The following is a 24,559-nucleotide window of genomic DNA, read 5'->3' as shown; positions in this document are numbered from 1 at the left end:
AATTTCATTCTCAAATGTAAAGAAAGAAACAAAATGGAATCAGGAAAACCACAACATTAGTTGTGCTTTGTTCTGATCAGAGTTCATCAATAATAAGTGACATAATATTTATCGGAAGTCTTCAATATTGTTTATTTAAAAACATCATTCTTTCTATTTTAGTATAGTAGATCTGATTTTATAGTTTCATATGAATTCACAAGTTTTAAAATAGTCTGTTTGAACATTGCCTTAAGCTGTTTTTGTCAGAATTTTCTCAAATCCCCCTTTATTTATACGTACCACAGTTATACTCATTGAGATTACCGTACAAAACCTGAAGAGGCAACTTAATATTTTATAGGCAAATTAATTACTTTTATAGTTTGATTGTATTTGAAAATGTATTAAAATATAACTTCATTCCTGAGCATCTGAAGCTTGAGGTTTGCTGGATACAACAAAAGTACAATTTTAGAGTATAATAGTCAATATACCTCAGAGGAATGCTCCTAGTCTTTATGGACAATCAGTTAAATTTCATATTTTCATAATGTGAGACATTTTTTAAAGCACTGTTACGCTAATTACTTACTAAAAATTTTAGATCCAAATGTTTTTATGAATCCATCTGACCACCAGAATCTCTGCGAACCACCAGCACTTCCCATGGACCAGCCAACACTGAGAGCTCAACCCTCCAGAACGTTCCACCCCCTCAGAATAAAAGTTAAAATCAACCCTGTGAACATGAGACAGTGGCTTCCTCTTCTTCCACTTTTCTTTGAATACTTGAGTTTCTCAGGAAATTTTCCTCTATCTCCTGCCTGTAATACAAGCATACTTTCTAAATTCGATGGCTAATTCTTTCTTTTTTTGTACTGGCAAAATGCCCATAATGTAAAATTTACCTTGTTAAGAGTGTCTAGTTCAGTGGTGCTAATTTGTTTTGTCGTGAGACCTTACCCACCATCTGTCACCACAGCTCTTTTTACTTGCAGAACTGAAACTCCACATCAATTAAACACAGCTCCCCACTGCTCCTACCCCAGCACCTACGAACCACCACGGCACTTTCTGCCTCTCGGATTTTGAACACTTAGGTACCTTTTTAAAGGGAAATTATCAGCACCGTTTGTCTTTTGTGATGGCTTATTTCACTTAGCATTCTGTCCCCAATTTTCATCCAGATTGTATCACGTGGATTTGTAACCTCCTTCCTTTTTAAAGACAAGTAACATCCCACTACCTTATGGACAGACATGGGTGCTTATCCTTTAATCAACTGATAGACATTTGAGAAGGTTGCATATTTTAAATATTGAAATTAATGCTATTGTAAACATAAATGTAAAAATTTCTCTTTGGAAACTTTGTTTTAGTTTTTGTGGGTATAAACCTAGATTGGGGAATCTCATTTAATCATTTTCATTATTAACTTTCTTACAACAACTGATTTTAGGAACCTAAATTACCAGAATTATATATCCATTGTTATCCCAGTAGGTTTTCCATTGATTTTATTCCATTATTTATTTAGTTTTTCACAAGTATATGTTCCATACTGTTGTTAATTTTGTCAGTAATTGTAAAAGTTAGTTTTGGCTTTATTAGTCATTTCTCTTGTATTCTTTTCATGTTTAGTTAAGTAAAATTGTTTTCACCTCTTTCTTACTTCCCTAAATATTGCATCTGTTTTAGGGTTTTTTTTTTTTTTTTTGCAGTTTCTGCTTGAAAAAATTATAAAATTATTTTAATCATTTTTTTCCAATAGTTGTGTTTGTCTTTTTGAGTGATAAAAAATCTGTATCCTAACAATTTTAATGAGTATGTTCTAATTTTATTTAATATTATTACTTTTATTTTGTGTGTGGGAGGGTATTGCAGAGTGAGCCTGGGGTGTTTTAACACTGATCTCATTCCAAAACTTTTTATTTTTTATTTCAAGACAGAGTCTCAAGAAGTTACCCACTCTGTCCTTGAACTTGTGATCCTCCCATCTTAGCCACTTGGCTGGGCAATGTGTAGATTTCTTAGGTTTTTCAAATGTTATCATAACACTTGGTACAATAGTATGATTTCTTCTTTTACTAATACTTTACTAAATGGTATATTTTCATTTTCAAAATATATGCTAACATTAGCTATTTTTCTTCTAAATCTTAAAAGGATTTAAATTTTATTTTGCCATATTCTTAGATCATGTTTGATATAAATTCTTTGAATTTATTTTCATTGTATATGACCTAATATCATGTCAATATATATCTATCTATATATATATAAATTTTTAGATGACTTAAAATAATGTGCAAGTTCTGCTATATGTAAATAAGACTCTGTTTATACAAAGATTATTTTGTCAAATGTTAGTTAAATATTTTAAATCATTTTCACAGATAACAAAACTTGGGACCTTGAAGTAAAGTTGCATAATTCTGACTTTACCTAGTTGGATACCAAGCTCTCCAGAAATTATTTGACATTCCTGAGAACTCACATTCTACCATGGAGGAAAAAAGCAGCCATGTCAGAGATTCCAATCCAGAGATCACAGGTAGTGCTTGTGAGAGACACTAAGAGATGTTATCACAATCTGAATAAAGTGTGCGTTAGTGGCAAGCTCAAATGATGGTTAAAATTGGAAGGAGATAAAGCAACCAAGTCTCGTTTAAAAATTAATTTAAAAAAAAACCCTCAAAATATAAAATAACGAAGACTTATCAAAGTCAGAAAAAAAGAAATTTGATCACTGGGATGATATGAGGTTTCTGTTATTGATTCAATAAAGTCAAGTCATTCTTGCAAAGTTCAAACAGTACCTATGGTCAAGGTTGACAGAGAAATAAAGAAATAAACATGTAGTTTTTTAATAAAAAGTTTCCTCAAAATAGTATGGTTTTAAACACTAACATTTACTACAACTATATGGGATAATGTCCAATTCCTCATTGTATATATATTAAATATTTTTACAATAGTGTTGTTTATGTCACATTTTTAAGAGGATAAAAATCATGGTTATTTATTCAGCATCATAAGAAAAGACAAAAAAATTAATAAATGATGCAATTATTTTGCTTATGAATAAAGAAAAAGGGGAAACACAAATTTTCTTTTCAGGAAACCAGGCACTTTCTGAAAGGAAAACCTGTACATTGAAATATTCTCCTTAGGAGCTCTGTTCCTTTACTAATTAAAACAAGAAGCATTCTCCTTGATAGTAGTCTTCAATAAAGAATTTATGAAAACTTTAAATAATTAAATTATTGAACTTGCCAAAAAATCATTGTAATGAAAATCAAAATATGATCAGAATACTTCATGGAACAATGCAGATATATTTTACAATTTTGAAAAATACCACATTATACAAATTCAATAGAAAAATTAAGAACAAATTTTGACATGAAAAATCGAAATTATTAATAGAAATATTTCTTTTATTACAAAAGAGAAATATGAGAAATCTGGAACAAAGATAATCCATCTTAGGGATTCCTTTGACAAATAATTATATCTCTATCTTAATCATTAATTTTGTTAATTTTACAGAAGTACTCTCATTTGAATTATTCCTTACCTTATAGATCCCTTAACCTATCATTCTAATTATATAGTTTTATATAAAAATAAACAGTAAATATGATAAACTTTGGAGCTATAAATTATTTTAATGCAGAAAGCAAATACATTTAGACAAATTATTTGAGTATGTTTAAGCATAGGTACATGACAGGTTATGCAATCATAAAATCTTCTCTATCAATCCTTTTTCCATAATTATCTTCACTACTTCTCACATTTTAAAGCATTTTATGAAAGTATCATAACAGAAGTTTAAAATAATCTTGTAAATAAAAGCACTTTAAGTATAGTAACTGACTTTGTACACACTTTTGAACATTTCCGATGGTTTTATAGAAAGAAAGAGTCTTTTGTCAGTCACACAAATGTTGTTTCTGGCTTTGAAAGCTTTCTATAAATAATGCCACTCCTTTTATTTTATACTCCATTAGTATGTGAAAGGCATGCAAATGTCCTATGACTGAGACATAGTGCTTGCATACAGGGAAACTCAAATTCATTTTATTTTTGGAAAAGCTTTTTTTCTTCCAATACTCACATAATAGTTTTTTTCAAAATAATTATGCTTAATCTTGTTTTTATGTCACTCAGGGTGGTAGTGTACATGCTCTTTGGCACTTAAAATGTTGATATTAATATTTTGAAAAACAAACATACTATGTGCTCATGAATTAAAGAATTATTTAGAGAAATTCACACTCTTCAGAGGCTATTTGTGTTGATTCTAATGGCTCATTTTAGTGCTAACAGAATGTAATGGAATTTAGTGCTACAAGGAATAACTGAAATTAATTGGGTCATTCCTGTATTTTCATAATGTGGAAACTGAGTTTTAGGATATACAACACCATTTAAAATTCAATTTCACTTTTTTATTATTAATTGTCTTTAATATTGTGAAGAGAAGCTTTTTGTTTTTTCCTAACACTGTTGCCAACTATTAACGCATGGTTTATTTACACCATAAAACTATAAAAGCAGTACATAATCAGTTCTGTTTATTTTGTGCGTGGTCAGGAGAGAGAAGGACTGTGAGTGAAGAAATACAGCATAGAGGTGGACGTCACTGATCATGCTTTGTGCTGGGTGGTCCACTGATACTTGAGGGTGGCCTCCTGATTACAAGTCCTCACCAGCTCTTTGATAATTTTTTCAGAAATGTTCTGACAAATAATATAATTTTTCTATTTCAAATGAGAATATCAAAATATAATAATGTGGTTAAGAGGAGAGATTGAATAAGCATAGAAAAAGAAAAAATTTATTAATTACCCTAAATCCACTGCTGAAATGTATATCATAAAAAAATCTCTCATTTCTTTTACCAAAGAGAAAACTTGTCAAACCCTATTAGCCTGTACCTTTATAGTCTCTCTTAATTCTCCACTTTAGTTATTTTATTATTTTATATCTTTATTTTCTTTATATTAAAAATTGTAATGCTGTTAGTCCTATCAATGTTTTCTTTTATCAAATTTCTTTTTTCACCAATCTACCTATCACATTTTACTGATTATTTCCTATAAACAACTTATATGATATAATGTCATTTGTTTCTTCTTCTAATCCAATATAGTTTCCTTGATAAACATATTAAATGGAAACTCATTAATCTATATTCAAAAGCACCTTGTGTCAACAAATTCAAAACTCAGTTTCACAAACACCATTCTTAAACCCTACAGTGTTACATTATTCAATTTTTAATACTCTTACTTGTTTTGTTAATTTCTTATTTGCATTATCTTATGTTTCTTTCTTTCTTTTTTTTCTTTTTTTCCTGAGAAAAGAGTTATGCTTTTTGGCCATCCCTGTGTTTTTAATTCCTACCCATTCTCAAGAGCACAAATATTGCTTCTTTTATGATGTCCAAGTTGGAAATAAAAATACAAATGTGTTTATGTTATAGAAAATATAATGATCAAGCAATATAATAAAACAAGTACAAAACAAAATATTAATAAACAAATTAAATTGAAATTTATGATCCTTAGCAACATATGCAGGGAAAAGGAATCTCAGACATGAAAAATAGCATTGCATTAGTAGTTATAAAGTTATTTATACATGTATATATGTGCACAAACACATGCACATTCACAGATAAAGTGTTGGTCATGAGGCTGGAAAAACTGAGATAATCAGCAAGAATACAGTCAAGTTATCAAAGATTAATATAAGAATAGAACTAAAAATGAAGAGAAAATATGATCAAAATATTTCAATAGAATGTTGGTTGGTATAAAAAAATGTCCAATGGAAAAGAATAATATTGAAAAAAGAGAAGGTTTATTCCTTTTTTTTCTTGAAGAAAATGTTGATATTATAGTTTGAAATATATCACTTTTGTCTGGCAAAATCATTTGACTGTGAGTTATCTATATCAAACATACCCCAGTGAAGTATTTAGGAAATAAAAATTCTTTATTAACCAGGCATGAAAATTGAATTTCCTGAGGACTAAGTTCAGGCCAGGATAGAGTGCGAGGGATGATGGTGGCTCCTCCACAGATATTTCATTGGCAGTATCCAATTGCTCAGGGTAACAGACATATCTAAAAATTCTTATGGAGAGGAAATAAGATTTAAGATATTTATCTACAGCTGCACAGTAATTCAAGCATAGGGAACACATAACTATTCCTCTACATGAATAATATACATAACCTTACACAGGGGAAAAATACTGGAGAATAGAATCAACAGAACCAAAAAATAGATGGGGTAGCCATTTCTCATGAAAGCTGTTTTACAGTATCATTAATGGAAACATCTAACCTAGCTATGTTTGAAACCAAACAATTGCAAGAATAATGTTTTAAATCAAGACTATTAGAAACTTTTTAGTTCAAAAGTAACAATGTTTGGGGGAAAATATAGTAGCTGGGAGAAGGTACCTGTGCATTAATTTCCTCAGTTGTTATGCGTATGTGTAGAAAATTAATTTGAAAAGTAAATTGAATTACATTGCAGAGTTTTATTAAACATTATAAAAAGAATCATTTTAATTTTGAAAATTAAAAATAATGTAACCCAGATTGGGACAATAAGCATGAAAAACTATGGGAGGAAATTTATGTTTACTCATTTTCTCACATCGGAGATTCTTTTAGCATTGTCCAACACTGCTCCATCAAGAAATGGAGAGCTAACTATATTACAAAAATATATAAATTAATCTCACAGAAAAATCAAAAGATTATAAATTCCTCAGCACATACAGGGCATACAGCAAATACAAACACACAAATAGAAGGAGAAAATTAACTAAAATCTCATAATTAAAATAGTACATGATAAAACAATGCAATTTGGCAAAATACAAATAGTGGTGAAAGTTATTTATTACATCTACTAATCCAGAAGAGATTACCTGAATGACATTTGTTGAAAATAATATTAAACTCACGGGAAGGCATAGAAATTGAAAGCACAGAAAGGCTGTTTTTTTCTCTACTCCCATGCCTCATTTGTTCCAGTCAGAGGCTAGAAGTTGTCTTCAGGTGAATCCCAGATCACAGAGATGATCCTGTACTCAGAGGGATGGTTGTTCTGAATCCCTGCTTTTAACCCTCCCAACGTTGGTTTCTGGTTGCTCTCAACATGGCGAACGTCCTTCCAACCGTCTGTTGTCCACCATAATATGTTCAGTCGTGACAAGTCATTAAGTCCACCCCACACTCAGGGTGACAATGGAGCAGTGTCAATATGGCATATTAAGGACAAGGGTAGGATGGTTAGCTATAATTTGAAATAAAATGATTATTAAAATATAAAGAAGAAAGGTATGATCATGCCAGTATCAAAAATTTATCAAAAATTAAATAGAAATAATTAGAAATATTTATGATATCAATCACAATAATCTCATTTAGTATAAAAATATCAAAATCAAAGAGACTAGATGCAAATCTTTCTAAATAGGTTTATAATTATTATTTTACATAGATTTCTAGTTATGCAGATAATTGTTTAATTTTTAAATTTTGATGTACCCACATAAAGTCAAAGTTGCCATATGAGAATTTATCTGATACAAATATGTATCATTTAACTATGCACATCCATAGTATGCCTATACCAATGATAAATTTTGACAAAAATACTTGAACTATGAAAAAATAATTCCATTTGTAAAATGCATACATTTTCCCAAATATTTTACATTCTCTCAGTTCTAGATTTAAATTGAGCATGACACCTTTATCATATATTACCCACTATTTTATAGTGCTTGATTGCATGGACTAAATTTTAATTTATTCAAGGACTTTTCACTAAGTACTCTCTGTTTTGCATTCTGTTTAGCGCAAGAGCTCTGTGGGTGTTTAATAAGGATTAATTGGTATCAATAGCAATAATGACTCTATTATGTTCTTGAATATCGATACCATTAAGAGTGTGATGCTTAAACGGTTCTAAATTTCTTTATAATTTTTAACAACAGACACACTGATTGAATATGAAACAGACTTTTCACATGAATAAAAGTGGAAAAATTAGCATATAAAACAGTAGTTACTCTACTGTGTCATATTTTTAATAAATTGGAGTTACAATTATTCAATGCCTGCCAAACGATGTTGGGCAGGCAATTGTAAGCACCAGTTAGAGAATCTGTTCATGTGAGGTGTCATCTCACGCAGGAAAATCAAGTGTGGTGTCCTTGTCCATGTTGAATGTTACTACAGATCAACAGATTGGGGAGCTTTTAACCAAGAGTGATTTATTTCACTCTTTACTCACCGTTAGGGAACTGAGGAAGTCCAAGTCAAGGTGTTGACAGATTCTGTTTCTGATTAGGATTCCGCTTTCTCATGGAATCCTTACATGACAAAAGGGCCACAGGTCCCTTGTTGAGATCCCTTTTTTAAACTAATGCCCTCACTAAGTCTCTGCTTTCATAATGTAGTCACCCCAAAGGTCCAACTCTAAATCTATTACTGTGCGAATGATGTTTCAATGTATGAATGTTAGACATAAATTTTCAGACCATAGCATGTGCTAAAAACAATGCTTTTCCAGACAAACCAAATCTGAGCTTTTAACTATCAGCTCTGTTATTGTAACTGGAAGATCTTGACCATATTATTAAGCTTTAGGCACATTTATTTAGGTATCAGTAATGGAAAGAATTATGCTAAGCCTCAAGAGTATATCCTATGTTCACTTAAATGGCACAACAGATCACTAAGTGAATAAAAACACAGAGCTTTATTAAAATATATCTAGAAATCATAAGATTCCACAGGAAAACAATAGGTTGTTATGATCATAAGAAGGAGAGAAGTGGTTGGATTCATTAGATTGGCAAATAAGATAAAGAATCTCTGATGCATTGACAATTGCTCTGAAATTGAGGGGTAAGTGAGATGACACAGACACATGAGAAACTGCAGGGGAGCTTTTGAAGCCAAGTGAAGAGGAAACAAATGCAACAGAATGAAGAGTTTTGCTTATTTCAAGAACTTTGGGCTCTAAACCACAATAAGTGGGGGGAGGGGAAGAATAGATATCAGTGAATCTAGACAAAGGGGAATGAAGGGAAGGGAGTGGGGATAGAAAAAGGAAAGATAGAATGATTCTGACATAATTTTCCTATGTGCATGTATGAATACACCATAGTGAATCCCTCCACCATGCACATCCATAAGAATGGAGTCATTATTAGAATAAGATACATTCCATGCTTGTATAATTATGTCCAAATGAATTCTACTGTCATGTATAACCAAAAAGAATGAATAAAAGAAAAGACAAAGAACAAATGAAGAACAAATGAGTGAGAAGGATTGTAAGAGAAGAGAGAAGGAGCCAGGGCAAGAGAGAACCACAAGAGCTTGCAGAGAAGATGGGGCACTCAATACCAAGATGGAGCGAATGATGATCTAAGCAGGGAAATAACTTTAGAAATTATGTGAAAGATAGAATAAGCTAAATATTTTTCATAGATGTCACCATGGAGATCAATACTGACTTCGAGAAGACCAGTTCAAAGGGAGGTAGTGGTTAAAAAGTGCATTTGTCACATTTCGTCCTGAAATTATGCAGAACTGAAATCCACTCAATATGTAATGCATACTTAGAATTTGAGATTAAAATATAGACACTGGTTCCACAATCTAGCTATTGTGAATTGAACTGCTATAAACATTGATACAGCTTCGTTACTATAGTATGCTAATTTTAAGTCCTTTGTATATAAAACGAGGAGTGGGATAACTGGGTCAAAAGGTGGGTCCATTCCAAGTTTTCTGAGGAATCTCCACACTGCTTTCCAGAGTGGTTACACCAATTTGCAACTCCAACAGCAATGTACAAGTATGCCTTTTCCCCCACATCCACGCCAACACCTATTATTGTTTGTGTTATTGATAATAGCCATTCTTATTGGAGTAAGATGAAATCATAGTTGTTTTAATTTGCATTTCTTTAATTACTAGACATGTTGAGCATTTTTTGCATATATTTGTTAATCACCTATATATCTTCTGTAAAGACCAGTTACTTGGCCCATTTATTGATTGGGTTCTTTATATTTTGGGTGTAAAGTTGTGTAAGTTCTTTATAAAGTTTGAAGATTAGTGCTCTATCTGAAGTGTGTGTGGAAAAGGTTTTCTCCCATTCTGTAGACTTTATTTTCACATTATTGATTGTATCCTTTGCTGAGAAAAACTTTTAAATTTGATTCCATCGCATTTGTTTAGTCTTGCTTTCATTTCTTGTGCTTTGGGAGTCTTGTCGAGGAAGTCTGCTCCTAAGCCCACATGATAAAGATTCCTGCCTACTTTTTCTTCTATTTGTTGGAAGGATCTCTGATCTAATTCCTAAATCCTTGATCCATTTTGAGTTGAATTTTTTGCAGGGTAAGAGATAGAAATTTAATTTCATTTTACTGCATATGGATTTCCAGTTTTGCTAGCACCATTTGTTGAACAGGCTATCTTTTCTTCATTGTATGTTTTTGGCTCCTTTGTCTAGTATGAGGTCACTGTATTTATGTGGGATTCTCTCTGTGTCTTCTATTGTGTACCATTGTTCTACCTATTTTGGTGCCAATATCATGCCATTTTTATTATTATTGCTCTGTAGTATATTTTAAGGTGGGGAGTAAGAGAATAATGGAGGAAGTTTAGATTATGTACAGGGAAATGGGGGGGCAGGAGTATGAAAGATGGTGGAATTTGACAGATGTCATTACCCTATGTATGCGTATGATTATAAGAATGATGTGAATACACATCATGCACAACCAGAGAAACAAAAAAATTGTAACCCATTTGTGTACAATGAATCAAAATGCAGTCTCTAAAAATAAAAAAAAAATGAAAAATATATACACAACTTCTTTTTAATGCAGATTTGATGGAAAACAACATTTCAAGACAGAAAAGCCTATCTCTGTTTTTTCCTTTTTCTTTTTTTTTTTTTTTTTTTTGGTACTGGGGATTGAACACAGGGGAACTTCACCACTGAGCTACATCCCCAGTTCTTTTTTATTTATTTTTTTATTTGAAACAGGGTTTCACTAAGTTTCTGAGGTTAGACTCAAACTTGTGATCCTCTTGCCTCAGTCTTCCAAGTAGCTTAAGTGAAAATCAGTGTTGGAGTGCTTCAGTGACAGGCGTGGGAGTTCAATTTGGCTTATTTAAGTGGCAAAGGAACATGAGGTTTTACTGGTTTGTAGGTAAAACATGAGGTTTATGAAAGGTAGGAGAATGTAACTGAGACTGTAAATAAAGGTTCAGCTTTCCAAAGCCTTACTGGAAGAAAAGACTGGCCAACTCCAGAAAAGGAAAAAAAGCAGAAATTTTGTCTCCATCTTTGAGATGTTCAGAATACATAAAAAATATTAATATCTGTATGTGGGCATTGTTTTAGCTCTAATATACATCACACGTGCCCAGCCACTCAGGGGAAATGCCAGGGTTGGTCAGGAGGCAGATAGGGTGGAGGGGAGACTATGGGCCAATACATCAATTGTGATCTCTGCAGGAAGGAAAGATCAAGGCAGAGTAAGCAGGTGTAGGCCTGGCCAGATTGAATAATTTCAGTGGCACCTGGGCAGAGAGGCAGCCCCTAGGTTTTTGGAATTTGGCCTTGGAGCAATTAGAGCAAGTGCACAGCTGCTAGTGTGTGAGAATCTGGTAAGGGATGTCACAAGGGAAATGGACTTCATCCACTGTTCAAGAAGAAGAGTTGATTGACTTCAATGGGGAACTTGAAGCAGGGATAAAACAAACCAACCATACTGTAGGTATATAGTATAAATAAGAATCAAATTATTCCTCCTTAGGATATTATGAAGCTGCAGAACACCAAAGACAAAAGAAATCTCACATGCATTTAGAGAAAAAAATAGTAATAACTGAGAGAAAATTAAATTCTGTCCCCAAAGTTAAGAAAAAAATGGTATCCTATAATTCTGTATCCAATTAAACTATAGTAGAAAGCAAAGAAATATAAGTACTTGTATGTAATAAGTACTTACCAAATGCTGGACATTTTGTTTTAAAATATACCATGCATATATTAATTGAGTTATTACAATAATCATTTAAAATTGATTATATCAGTTTCTTAGAATAAAAAAATGGAAGCACAGAGAGATCAAATCATTTTATAACATTCTAAATCTTGTAAGGCAATTTCTAAATAAAAATATTTTAATTACAATTCTAAACAGATTCACTGACCTACTGAATGTAATTACCTCCATTTATAGATCTTGACTAAAGATATTATTAAATGATATTAAAGCATGCATTTCTGGAAAGAAGATATTTTTCCCAGAAAAAAAAAAAGTAAACAGGGAACAAAGGGTAGGTGTAGGCTCTTGTTCACATTATCTTGCAAGAACAGATTACTCTTTTAGAGACCCTGGTAGAACAGTTGTCAGAGAAGTAGTAGCTTGAAATATTCCATGTGGGAGTATTTACTCCAAAGACACCAGCAAGTCTCACAAATCAGAGGTTTCTCTCAGAGCTTTAGATGAACTCTGGGGAAATAAAATGATTAATTTATAATAATGGCTGTATATCATTGATAAAAATAAAACTACTTTAGGGAGGATAAAAATAGGTAAAAGGCATATAATAGTCAAAAATGAGGAAATATTGTCAGTGCCAAGGCAATCTAATTTCCTTAATTTGGTTGGAAGTTTGGTAGAAATAATGACAAATGAAAAATAATAAAAGTACAGTAATAAAGCATAACACAACAGAGAGAAAGAACAAAAAGAGTGTGTTTATGAGAAGCATCTGACAACAGAAGACAAGGATGGAAAGTAGAAATCAATGATATCAGAGTAAAAATTTGCTCACATAGATGCAAGAAAAAACTTGAATTTAGATGAAAAACTATAAAATATTTTGGAGAAAAATGAAAAAGTGAAATTACTGATTGTGAAGAAAAATATATTCTATTGAAGTTGGAAGAGTAAGCAGAAAAGTGTAAAATAAATGTAACTATTAAAGTAACTAAATGAAAGCAAAATTTAAATTGTCCAAACTTGTATAGTGCAGACTTCCAAGTATTTAAGTAATCCCTATTAAGAAAGAAGATCTTGGGAATGAAAGAACATTTTCTTCAATGTTTGTTTCTGATGTTGTATGCTTTGAAACCAAAATCAGTTAAGAAAAGTGTGAAATAGATCATTTTCATCTCAAAGATGATTATTTCTATGTCTTATACAGACTAAAAAGTAAATTCAACAATGACATTCCATGCATTTTTGAAAGAATTTTAGCAAACCAAGAAGATAAGAGATTCCCTTAATCTGATGATTATCTTGACTCCCAAAACAACAATGGATTATTAGATATGCATATTAACATATATTAAAATATTCTGTAAGAGCCAAATTTGACTGAAAAGGAAATATAAATGCCCAGCACCCTAACATATAAGATTTTATGCTTAACTTCACTAAAATAAAATAAGGACAGATTTCAATCATAAGATATATTATTTATACACATCCTGTTGAAAATGAGGCAAATCAGTTTTACTCCAACCAATATTTAGATAATCCCAAGATAATTATTTATATGTATATTCATTGTACTTTTTCAAAAAAAAAGCAAATAAGAAAGCATCAATTAAAAGAGTGAATTTATAATAAATAAAATGGAACACTGTATAGCAATGAAATAGTACTACATATATCAAGGAACACACTTGGATCTGTATACCATCAGAAAATTAAGTTTACCTAAATGTTAAACTATAATAATAAGTAATAAAAATCAATCTCTGACATTGTTTACTTAACAAAAAAATAATGTCTACTAAGTTAAATATTGACAGTTTAGCACTGTGATCCTGATATAATTAATAATCCCACTACCTTCAACACAAAGAGGTTGTTTAGAATAGCAGGCAGTGGTATAATTTACCTTTTAAAAGTGAAAATATCGCTGATTTATTTATTTTAATGCTAAGAGAAAAATGTGTTTGCATCTATCTCTGAGCATAAATCATAAAAAAAAGAATATCTCTATCATTTAAATTTTCTACCCAAAAGAAATGATCTTTTAGGCCAGTTAAAGTCATGGATGGGCCATGAACTATTACAAAAGAAAATTAAATGCATATTTCTAAGTGAAAGTAGCCAATCTGAAAGGCTATACTCCATACTCTCACATTCTAGAAAAGTGAAATGGTAGAGACAGTAAAAAGATGATTTTTTTAGCAATTTGAGGACAGGGGAGAGGAGGAAGAATAGATCGGGCACAGGGGAGTTTGAGTACATTGAAACTATTCCTTAGGATCCTGTAATGATAGGCACAGGAAGTTCTGTGTTCCTCAAAACCCATAGAACTGCACACAATGAAGAGTAGATTCTCATGTACACCATGGACTTAATGAACCCTAATATCGATATTGGTTCATCAGTTTTAATGAATGTAGCATACTTGTGCAGGACGTCAATAGGAGAGATGGTGTGAGGAGTGGCGGGGGAGCTATAGAAATAGGGGAACTCTGCACTTCCTGCACCATTTGTCTATAAACCTTAAATTGCCCTAACAAAAATATTTATTACTTTAACAAATTTTAGTAACTTATTTCAATAAACGAAACATGAAATATATTTTAAAATGTAGATAAATGAACTAATTTTATAGAATATTGTCATGTGGAAATTTGCTTTGGATAGATGGAAATATACCCATTAAGAAGCACTCTGTGGCAAATTTCTGTAGTCTCAGCAATTTGGAGGCTAAGTAGTTCATTTGAGTTGGTAAGTCTGGGGCAAGCCTGGGCAACATAGTGAGTCTGTTTCTTAAGATAAATAATGAAAGAAATAACTCTGCAGATGTGGACATAGTTTTGACTTGGAGTGAGTAGCTCAGTGGTAGAGTGCATACTTACCATGCATAAGGCCCAGAATTCAATCCCCTCTACCCCCACTCAAATATTTATATATATACACATATATATAAATATGTATATACACATTTATGTATATGTAAATATTTGTATTTATATATAAATTTATATTTATTTTATTTATATTATATTTATAATATATGAATATTATATTCTATAAATAATTTCCAAATGAAATACTTTGGAAGATGCTTTAAAATAAAATCTTTGGTTTCTATATTTTAAAAATGTTATGAGAATATAAAAATATATATGTACATGGGCTACATAAGAGCAATAAATCCACACATTATTTGTTCCAATATGCTGATATTCATTAAATAAGTGAGCACCATACTGAAGGACCTTTATTGATACCATGCAGATGGCTTCCACATTCATTTTAAGGTCAGTTGATGTGTCCACTGTCTACCTGGCACACTGAGAGACTTTTGAAACATGACCGTGTCTCAAAAACATAATAGTTGAGAATTTTCCAAGGCTCTTTGTTTCTTCCAAGTACCTGTGTCTGTCTCTCACTAATGGAGCTCTTTATCCTGTCTCTGCCCTGTACCTATTTTCTATTTAAATGTAGACACTATATTGCTCTATATTTCTGTTTGAAAGACTAATTCCTAAGCATTTCCCTCATTCTAAAATTCTAGACCATCATACCCTCCTAAAATTAAATGATTGTTGAGAGTTTTCCAAGGCTCTTCTTTGTCTCTGTATATTCATTAATAAAAAAGCATTGCTGCTTTTTATTTTTAATGAATCCTTCTTTAATTCTCTCCACACATGTAGTACATTTTTAGCTCTTTTAGACACTCTTCAAAAGCCACTTGTTTTCTGTAATTACTCACTTACTATCACGTCCCCCGACTGCTTTATGTATGTATGCCAACTACATTTGCTTCTCACTGAAACCCTGCATAAGCCTTTGATCATAGGCTAATTTTTAGTCACAATAAAATCATCACTATTGCCACTTTCTGCTTTGTAATAGTATAATTTTCTTTTAAATTTAAATTTACAAGTTTTACAAAACTGATATAGGTTTTTATTTCTTTTTAGTCATTTGCTTAACTTGTTTTCTGCTAAATTTCTTCAAAACCTCTTTATACACTGGATACCATAATGAAGTGATTCTTTTCCTCATCTTATTACCATATGTGGATCCAGTTTGGCAGTACAAGCATAATGGTTAAGAATAATGGCCATGAAACAAGAACTTTTGAGTTAATATCATTCTCTGACACTTTTTAACTCTTTCCTTGAGCAAGTTATTATTTTTTCCAGTGGTTCAGTTTCCAATGAGATATGTCTAATAACATTTGCCATTTAAAGCAAAAAATGAGGTTTACATAATCATTTAGTATATTATTTTAAGGGTATAGCTATGATTATTATCAAAGTTATATTTTATATAATGATGTACTGATTCCTATAATATCATACATTAAATTACACTACGATCTATACAGTTCAGGAACTTAGAAGATTCTTGAGACCCTTTTTCCCATTTCTATTTTGAAGAGCACTAGTGGAAACACATTAAGAAACAACCCAAGAAGTATGTTGGCTCTGGGAAATGCTTTAGCCTTCACTATAAATGTGAATTGGTAATGAAAACGTGTTTTAAATTTATTGGGCATCTGTAAACTTTTAAACCTATAAAGGCTAATTTGGCATCAAACAATGCAGGAAGCATGTCTTGTGACCTCTTTATTTTATAGGTGGTCAAGTCTGATTTGAGTTGATAGAGCCCTGATTCTCAAGCCCATAAGCCATCTATGATGCTGTTAGGGAAATGAGCACACTATCTTGAGAGCCCAGACCCACATCATGACCATGCAAGAAATGTTTATTTTATTTATTTTATTACTTTGATTTTACTTTATTTACCTTGAACACTAAAGGCCTTAATCTTGGTATTTATTAAGAAGGAAGGTAACAATGTTTTCCTCTCTTAACCTAATTTAGAACTACATAGCATCCCTTACGGGACAGCAGTTTATTGATCATTTACCACATCAATACTTCTAAGCACTCTGGTGTGTAGAAAACCTTTATATCCAAGCTATGTGTATAATAATATTTCAAAGTGTATTTTTAGTTATTATAATATTTTATCAGCACTGAATATTAAATAATTTAATATTAGCCCATTATCATCTAATTCAAGTTTTAAAACCCATGATTTCTGTCACAGGTTTGTGCATAACCTTTATTTCTAGTTGCATGGTTTCTACTGCTTTAAAGACAATTGTGTTATTAAATTATTCTTATGAGAAAAAATTGAATTATGTTCTACTTCTCTTTTTCCCACAAATTAATCACCAAACCAAGATGCATGTACAGAATCCCTGTACTACCGTTTTCACTGACCTGCAACTATGATTCAGGTTTCCTATGGTGAAACCTTTCTCAGGGGACGCTGGCTCCCAATCTGCCTGCTTCTGCCCCCTTTCCTCGCACCACCAGTGGACCCCGAATGCCCCTCACAAAGCACACTGATGAGCTATGCTGACAGAATGTGGGCGATGGGCGAGCTCCTCCCATCTTCAGTGTCTTGACCAATTTACTTTCGTCCACTTCTGTTATTTTTCTCAGCAACATTTTGGTGGCATTATTGGAACACTATAATCTCCACTCTGTGTTGTCGGCCAAAGTTGTTCATTTGGTCAAGTTCAAAGTCAGTTGTCAAGGAGGAGCACTCCATTCATTCGGAAAGTGTCAAGGGTGTCTATGAGCAAGGGAAATCAATACCTGGGTAAATAATTCAAACGAGCCCAGGTATTTCTACATTCTGAAACATGCCTCCCCTTGATTAATAAGTTCAAGTCCTAAACCTAATGTAGGTAGTATTTGGTTACAGACCTTTGAGAAGTAGTTAGATGAAGATAATGGAAGTGAGATTTTGCTATGACTCCAATGTTTATGTCCCCTCCAAAATTTATATTGAAAATTATTCATCAATGCAACCATATTAAGAAGTGAAATTGTTATGGAATAATTAGACCATGAAGGCTAAAGGAAAGAGTTAGTGCCTTAAAAAGGAGCAGGTGGGAGCAAATTGTCCCTTCTGTTGGTTATTTCTGCCATGTGAGGTCACAGTATAACAGTTTGAAAAAAGGGAAGGGTTTATATTTTGGAAAATTATCTACTGCTGGAGCAAATATGAAATACGATCCTAGCTAGTAAACACCCAGGACACACACACAAACTATAAATCATATTCTGATGCCAAGAGTTTATAAACTGTGTATACATGAATCATCTTCATATGTTGCACATAATATGTCCCAAAGAAATAATAAAAGCAAAGTTTAAAGGGTTCCAGAAACTAGAAATCACTTCATAGAGGATAGGTCTTACATCTCAATTCCAAGGTAAAGGATTTAGGTATTCAAAGGGAAGAATAATAGATGTATCTACTAAGTTTAAAAAGAGTCTGCACTAAATTATCCTATGGAGACTCCAAAGGGCTAATTTCACCTGGTAGTTTGTTACCCAAATTTGAAACAGAAACAGCTTATGTTCAAGGGTATTCATGTTCTATGAACATTATCAAGAAGAACCAAAGGCAAAATACTGTCCCCAAAATAAGAATAAGAGATTTTTATTGCTTCTTATTTCATAATATCTATGCCCCGAAATGAAATAAAATTTACATTGTTATGAAACATGATAAAAATCTGTCCTTTGGTTTATCTGCAGGTTACTATCATCATTGTATTATTGTCATTTGTGAAAACAAGGTAAACTATTGGGTTTTTGGTTAGATTCTGCCACAAATTTAGGACTGGAGGGAAGTATTCAATCTACCTTTATGTAAAAAGGAAAAAAATTTGCTAAATAATATCCTCTCTGCTGTTTATGTTCAGCCTTAGAGAAATAATACCTGAACAATGTTTTGAATTATTTCCAAGAAAAATATTTTATAGTAACATTGAAAAATGACTCAGTGGTAGGGATTTAAATCATTGCCATTCACCCTCATGAACACAAACCAATGCCCATGATAGACCAATATTTGCTTAAAAATATTTTTTTATGAATAGATGTGATTTAAATTCAACCAAGGACTGATTTTTAAAAATTAGTGTACATAAATTTTTAAAAAATTATATTTAAAAATAAACTCGACAGTTACATGTACATTGTTTAATGATGTCCCAAATTAGAAAATAAATATTTTGTTATAAAAATAATTCTGCATTTTTCTTTTTATATATATATTTGTTTTTGTTTTTATTTTTTATTTTTACAGATTGCATTTTGCATTTTTCTTAAAAATTAAATTATTTGAATGTAACCAGAGCAGTGCTGTATACATATTTGTAATATAGCAATGAATTACATGATGCTAAATTCACATTTCAACTTTGATTGGAGACAATATTTAGAATTCAGCTTGTCATTTACTCAGAAGAAGGAAGAGCAGAAGCCCACAGTGTGTTCTGGTATCTACTTTTCTGGGTATTGTTTCTTTAGAATTTTTTAATAATTACTACCAGATTGGTTTTTGCTAACTAGATTTCTGAAGATGGAGCACATAAGATCTACATTCATGTCTGCAGAGCTTTCTTTGTGAAAATCAGATTTATCTCAATGCTATCCTGACTGCTCACAAAGGGGGGAATCAGCTACTAAGGAGCCCAGGTATTCCCAGTGTTATAGTCCTGTGTTAGTCTTAAACACAATTACATCTCAGCAGCAAGTTGTGATTTCATATCACTGTTTTTCCTTTATTTTTACTAAGTTCATCTTTATTTCATGTTATATCCAATTAGTTAAAAATTTGCAAATCACTTTGAAATGTCTCTGAAACTGTTTTATGGTGACTCATCTCACCTCCTTAAGGGAAACAAATTAAATAGAATTACTACATTAACTTAATATTTGATAGTACATTTTTTTTTCCTGTAAATGAAAATGTTGAACAGAACAAGAACTAGGACTAAAAGAGCAAAAGGAGAAAGCAAACTTTAACCAAAGGGAGTAATTTGTGATGCTGCTCCAGGTTCTTTTCCACTTTTCCTTAGCTTTTTGTTTAACAAATGGAGACAAGAAACAAAGGCAAATTTTTATCCTCCAGTCATATAGATTTTATAAACTTAAACAACTGTAGGTACAACTTAGCTATCAAGGATGCCCTTATTTCAGAATCAAGAATAGGAAGTCCAGAAGAGAACAAGTGTTCCCCAGAACATGTACAGAACAGAAGTGTGCAAATACGGACAGCTGAAAATTTCCTTTGTGTTGTGAATTTGGTGCTTGGTTGTTGTCCTTACGCTGCTAGGAACAATTAAACCCCCATTTAATAAACATTCCTGATGCTATTCACCTTGGTAAACTGCACAAATTGGCCCATCAGCATTTGTAGTCGAAGCCGCCATTTGTTTTCTCTGCCAGTGGGTCACACAGAGGTTGATAATGTGGTTTCCAGTGTTTTTGTTTTTGTGGAGTTCTGTTGTTTATGAAGGATTTGACATCCATACCAATCAGCTCTGCAATTCATCTAGCATAATACATTGTTCATAAACAATACTGCTTCATTTTTCTTCAAAGAGTGGCTGAACATGAATTGAATAACTTCAGTTGGGAAAAGCAGATTGACAGGGCTGTGTGAACAATAAGCTATATTGGTGAATTAGAAAGAAACCTTGAAATCAAAACATTAGGTTAGTATATGGATTTTTCACTAATAGTAAGATTACCACTAATTTATTATTTATTATACAAATCTGAGTATTGGCTTTACCACAAAAAAATCACGATTTTATCAAACTAATCAGTAACTCAAATTCACCAGGAAATGAAAAATTTTTATAGACCCATTCTATGCCATACTTTAATGGAGATGATTTTCTTATGACTGATTCTTCTGTTTTCCTATATCTCATAGAAATGATTATCATATTTTATATTTTAAATTAAATTATAGAACGTAAGTGGTTTTTAAACAATATTAATTTCAAATTAGACCTAATCTTCTTTCAAATGATACTTGTGGAAATGAATATATTCTGAAAGTTATGAAAATGTGTGCAGTAAATCATTGCATAAAATACATTGCCGTGGCTTCAGTGAGAATTACTTTATATTTTAAGAAAAACACACTCAGTGTTTTTAGCTCCCATATTTTATTCTCCATCCATATCATAACCTTATCATTTTCATAACTCTACTTCAACTTTAAACATTTTTGCATGATGCCTGGAATTAACATTTATTACACTTCTTTAAATTGCAAAAGTCATGTATAACAATGATATTCTTTTAATTTGGCAAGCCTGTCTTTCAAGATGACATTTTCTATTTTTCATGATAGGAAAAATGATGCTGAAATAGAATTTATGGCAGAGACAAGCTGATAGAAGGTGAACATAAATAAAATGGCCACAGCTTTCTTACTAATACCCTGATGGAAAGGCAGAGCGATGCTTCTTCCTGTGCTGAGGGAGACGGGGTCTTTGTCTTACCTAATAGAATCAAGTAGAGGACACTCTCCTTGCTTGACAGTTCTGAACCTTGCTCTTACTAGACCTGAGCCATCTGCCTCCTTTACCTGGAAATGCTTGCTTTTGAGACATTCTCTTTCATAAATATATCTCCATACTGTGAGAAGCACAAGGCACCTGTGTTCCGGTTGACAGCCCCAGTGAAGCCCAGCCACCTGCACCATCTTGGACCTCAATTCCCAGCTCCAGAAAACCATCTAGACTGCCACCACATTGAGCAGGAAAAATAATAAAAATGTAAAAATTAAAGGATTATTGTTCTAAGCCACAGTATTTCATTCTAATTTTAATGGAAATTTCAGTGTTTTTAAGTCAGTTTTCTTAAAATTCATTAATTAAAGTTGACACAGAACTAAAATTTATGTTAAGTCTTGCAAATTGTGAATTTTAGCGTTTTCTTTTCTATTCTATTCAGCACACTATCCTCTCACCCTCCAAATAGTTCACTGGCATCTAAAGTGCAGGTCTTCTGGAACTGAGTCCTGGTCCTGTGGGAACTGTCACTTTCTTAAGACAGAACTGAACTGGATTAGAGCATACCCAGTTGGTGTCTGCTGGAAAATTGATGCTTGCTTGCTGCACATTTGTGGGGTCACAGAAGTCTTCTATATTGATTTTTGTGGTATGAGAACAGAGGAAAGAGGGTTTGTTTTTTAGTAAATAAAATCAAGCTGTGTCCTTCAATGAATGAATTGATAATGAAAATGAGATATGTGTGTATATATATGTAAATGTGTATTTCCATATAAATATGCAAAAATATAACACACACATTTATAATAGAATACTACTCAGTCATAAAAAAATAATGAAATCCTGCCATTCACAACAATGTGGGTGGAACTGGAGAGCATTAAAATAAGTGAAATTAAGCATGCACAGAAAGAACAATAGAGCCATTTACAGAAGATTTTGAATATTCACAACACAAGGAATTAATAAATATTTGATGTAACAGATATGCTAATAATATTGATCCATATACATTGTATACATATATCAAAATATCACACTGTACCCCATAAATATGTACAATTTATAAAAAGGATTCAATTGAAAAATTATTAAAAACACAGTAGGATACTCTTGGCAAAGGTAAACTGTGAAATATCCACATATTATTGTATAAATGCTGTTTTCCTCCTTTTTCAATTACAAATCACTTTCAAGTTTAAAACTCTCAGACACACGGTAAGTTTCCTTGGCATATGTGCTATTTTATAAATCATATGATAATGAAGATCAAATCTTTTCTCAATGTCAGTTTTTAAAACATAAGTAAAACATTTAATTAGGACACAAAATTTATTGTTTCAAAGTCTTTGGGGAGTTTTTTAAAACTTAGTTTAGCTTAGGCATTAAAATCTCCAGTAATTGCCATTTTCTGGCACACTCTTTGATATTCCATAAAAGTCCAGACCACCACCATCTGGTAGAATTTTCTGTCCTGAAGGTGATGATTGAATACTTAAAATTGGCTACAGCCATTAACCACCTGAAGTTTAAGTTTTCTGTTCTTAACTCATTTATATTGATATGTAAACACAGCCTGTGCCTGCTGTGTGCACACTGTCCCCAGCATCCCCAGTTCATATATGAGGTTCATAGCTGAAGTCGGGGTGCCGAGTCTGGGGCAGGGTGGCTGTTGTGTTCTTTCCAGTATTTAGCCTAGTTCTACCAGGCTTGGCAAACTTCTTAGATTGTATATTATAATAATGTTTGTTGAAAAATAGATTTTAAAATACAAATGTGCTGTGCTGTGCTCTGCATCTTCAGTCCACATCCACAAGGAGCAAAGAAGTAAAGGGAAAATCAGTATCGCACCTTGAAACCTTCACAAATGCAAGCTATGCTTGGAAATGTAAACAGTTCAATAACATCACGTATTCTTCCTATTTAATGTTATCCTATATTGCCCTCAAGTGTTTAGTCTATTAATATGTGCATCTTGAGTTTTGGCATTTCTTAACCTGCAATAAAAATTTTGAGTTTAAATATTTTTGGTTCATTGTTTTTATTGGTTTATATCTATATTTAGTTTTCATAGAAACAGTAAGTAACTTACATTTTATGAGGAAACATTTTGAAATCATAATATACTAATCATATAAAAGGGAAGAATCAATTAATCTATGTAAAATTGAGTGTTCAACTTCATTTCCATTCAGCTAAACACTTAGCAAAGACAGGACAGCAGACAGGCTCTATCTGGTGAATTGGAATACAGGAAGTGATCATTGCAGACTTAATAAAATATGCCACTTTAACTTGTTGAAAGTAGCTTTTATAAATGCTTGTATAATTTTGAATCTTCCACAAATAGATCATATTTCATTAAATTGACAATGAAAAAAATATAAACATTTACCAACACTTTCTATCAGACAGAAACTTTCTTTCCTACTGAAATGTTATGTGGGCAAATAATTATTAAATATAGGTTCATGCTTTTATCTTCTTCTCAGGAAGTGAATCTGATTTGAAATTGTGTTCATGAAACATAGTTTTTAAATTCCTCTTTTTTCTTATTTTTATGTATATATTAATTCATTGGTATTCTAAGTAAATTCACTTGTAGTATCACACCATTTCTACTTTATATATGAAGAGTATGAACTCTAAAATAATCACATTTTTCTCCTTCATGTTGCATACATATATTATCAAAGAAGTGACATCAGTTTTCTCTCTCTTTAGATCTAATTAATGTTCTTCAGGTTAGCTGAAAAAAAAAACTGATGAACTCTTTGTAATCTCCTTATTTATACAGTAGTCACTATTTCTTTTTTCCAAGTCAAATTTTTCTAATCTATAATCTCTGTGTTTCTAATTCTTTACATTTGGAAAATATCAGAAGGACAAGAATCTCGATAATAAGGATGCGAATGAAAATGAAACTGATAAAAGAAGAAGTAGACTGTGCATTCCACATGTCACTTGCTGGTTTCCCTAATAAGCAACTGGTAGTGAAGTTTTATGAACTTTTGAAACTGAGTGATTGCACTTACATGCAGTTTCTATTTTTAAAATATAAAGGAGGAGGAATTCAATATAGAAAAAAGGTTTCTAAGTTTCAGTTACTTTTAAAATTAAAA

This window comes from Sciurus carolinensis, chromosome 10 (genome assembly GCF_902686445.1).
Source record: "Sciurus carolinensis chromosome 10, mSciCar1.2, whole genome shotgun sequence".
Classification (NCBI taxonomy): domain Eukaryota; kingdom Metazoa; phylum Chordata; class Mammalia; order Rodentia; family Sciuridae; genus Sciurus; species Sciurus carolinensis.
Note: the sequence above shows the minus strand (reverse complement) of the source record.